The following is a 3285-nucleotide window of genomic DNA, read 5'->3' on the forward strand; positions in this document are numbered from 1 at the left end:
ATGGAGATGCCCATCTATAGATATCAATGTGAGTGAGTAGGGATTGCCATGCAACGGATGCACTAGACCTATAATTATATGAAAGCTCAACAAAAGGAACTAAGTGGGTGTGCATCCAACTCGCTTACTCACTAAGACCTAGGGCAATTTGAGGAAGCCCATCATTGTAATATATAAGCCAAGTTCTATAATGAAAAATTCCCACTAGTATATGAAAGTGATAACACAGGAGACTCTCTATCATGAAGATCATGGTGCTACTTTGAAGCACAAGTGTGGTAAAAGGATAGTAGCTTTGTCCCTTCTCTCTTTTTCTATCATTTTTTTATTTGTTTGGGCCTTTTCTCTCTCTTTTTTATGGCCTCTTTTTTTCGTCCGGAGTCTCATCCCGACTTGTGGGGGAATCATAGTCTCCATCATCCTTTCCTCACTGGGACAATGATCTAATAATGATGATCATCACACTTTTATTTTCTTATAACTCAAGAATTACAACTCGATACTTAGAACAAGATATGACTCTATATGAATGCCTCCGGCGGTGTACCGGGATATGCAATGACTCATGAGTGACATGTATGAAAGAATTATGAATGGTGGCTTCTCCAGAAATACAATGTCAACTACATGATCATGCAAAGCAATATGACAATGATGGAGCGTGTCATAGTAAACGGAATGGTGGAAAGTTGCATGGCAATATATCTCGGAATGGCTATGGAAATTCTATGATAGGTAGGTATGGTGGCTGTTTTGAGGAAGGTATATGGTGGGTGTATGATACCGGTGAAAGGTGCGCGGTATTAGAGAGGCTAGCAATGGTGGAAGGGTGAGAGTGCGTATGATCCATGGACTCAACATTAGTCATAAAGAACTCACATACTTATTGCAAAAATCTACAAGTTATCAAAGCAAAGTATTACGCGCATGCTCCTAGGGGGATAAATTGGTAGGAAAAGACCATCGCTCATCCCCGACCGCCACTCATAAGGAAGACAATCAATAAATAAATCATGCTCCGACTTCATCACATAACGGTTCACCATACGTGCATGCTACGGGAATCACAAACTTTAACACAAGTATTTCTCAAATTCACAACTACTCAACTAGCATGACTCTAATATCAGCATCTCCATATCTCAAAACAATTATCAAGTATCAAACTTCTCTTAGTATTCAACACACTCATAAGAGAATTTTATTATTAATCTTGTATACCTAGCATATTAGGATTGTTTAAGCAAATCACCATGCTATTTAAGACTCTCAAAATAATCTAAGGGAAGCATGAGAGATCAAAAGTTTCTATAAAACAAATCCACCACCATGCTCTAAAAGATATAAGTGAAGCACTAGAGCAAAACTATATAACTCAAAAGATATAAGTGAAGCACATAGAGTATTCTAATAATTTCCGAATAATGTGTGTCTCTATCAAAAGGTGTGTACAGAAAATATTATTGTGGAAACTAAAAAATAAAGACTCAAATCATACAAGACGCTCCAAGCAAAACACATATCATGTGGTGAATAAAAATATAGCTCCAAGTAAAGTTACCGATAGAAGTAGACGAAAGAGGGGATGCCTTCCGGGGCATCCCCAAGCTTTGGCTTTTAGGTGTCCTTAGATTATATTAGGGGTGCCATGGGCATCCCCAAGCTTAGGCTCTTGCCACTCCTTGTTCCATAATCCATCAAATCTTTACCCAAAACTTGAAAACTGCACAACACAAAACTTAAAGTAGAAAATCTTGTGAGCTCCATTAGCGAAAGAAAACAAAAGACCACTTCAAGGTACTGTAATGAACTCATTCTTTATTTATATTGGTTTTAAACCTACTGTATTCCAACTTCTTTATGGTTTATAAACTATTTTACTAGCCATAGATTCATCAAAATAAGCAAACAACACACGAAAAACAGAATCTGTCAAAAACAGAACAGTCTGTAGTAATCTGTAGCTAGCGCAAGATCTGGAACCCCAAAAATTATAAAATAAATTTATGGACGTGAGTCATTTATCTATTAATCATCTGCAAAAAGAATTAACTAAATAGCACTATCCAAATAAAAATGGCAGTAGTTCTCGTGAGCACTAAAGTTTCTGTTTTTTACAGAAAGATTAACAAGACTTTCCCCAAGTCTTCCCAACGGTTCTACTTGGCACAAACACTAATTAAACACAAAAAACACAATCAAAACAGAGTCTATATAAATTCTTTATTACTAAACATGATCAAAAAGCAAGGAATAAAAATAAAATCTTGTTGCCTCCCAACAAGCGCTATCGTAAGTGGCTCTCATAATAGATTCAGAAGGTAATTTAATTTTATTTCTAGGAAAGTGTTCCATGCCTTTCCTTAACAGAAATTGGAATCTAATATTTCCTTTCTTCATATCAATAATTGCACCAATCGTTTTAAGGAAAGGTCTACCAAGAATAATAGGACATAAAGGATTGCAATCTATGTCAAGAACAATAAAATCTACGGGCACATAATTCATATTTGCAACAATAAGAACATCATTAATTTTTCCCATAGGTTTCTTAATAGTGGAATCCGCAAGGTGAAAGTTTAGAGAGCAATCATCAAAATCATGGAAACCTAACAAATCACACAAAGTCTTTGGAATCATGGAAACACTAGCACACAAATCACACAAAGCATAGCATTCATGATCTTTAATTTTAATTTTAATAGTTGGTTCCCACTCATCATAAAGTTTTCTAGGGATAGAAACTTCCAACTCAAGTTTTTCTTCATAAGATTGCATCAAAGCATCAATGATATGTTTGTTAAAAGCTTTATTTTGACTATAAGCATGAGGAGAATTTAGCATGGATTGCAACAGGGAAATACAATATATCAAAGAGAAATTATCATAATTAAATTCCTTGAAATCGAAAATAGTAGGTTCATTAACATCAAGAGTTTTGATCTCTTCAATCCCACTTTTATCAAATTTAGCATCAAGATCTAAGAACTCCGAATTTTTGGAACGCCTTCTAGGTAAAGGTGGATCATATTCAGTCCCACCATTATCAAGATTCATATTGCAAAACAAAGATTTAATAGGGGACACATCAATAACTTTTAGATCTTCATCTTTATTATCATGGAAACTAGAAGAACATGCTCTTATAAAGGAATCTTTCTTAGCACGCATCCTAGCGGTTCTTTCTTTGCACTCATCAATGGAAATTCTCATGACTTTGAGAGACTCATTGATATCATGCTTAGGAGGAATAGATCTAAGTTTCAAAGAATCAACATCAAGAGA

Source organism: Triticum dicoccoides, chromosome 5A, assembly GCF_002162155.2.
Source record: "Triticum dicoccoides isolate Atlit2015 ecotype Zavitan chromosome 5A, WEW_v2.0, whole genome shotgun sequence".
Taxonomy (NCBI): Eukaryota; Viridiplantae; Streptophyta; class Magnoliopsida; order Poales; family Poaceae; genus Triticum; species Triticum dicoccoides.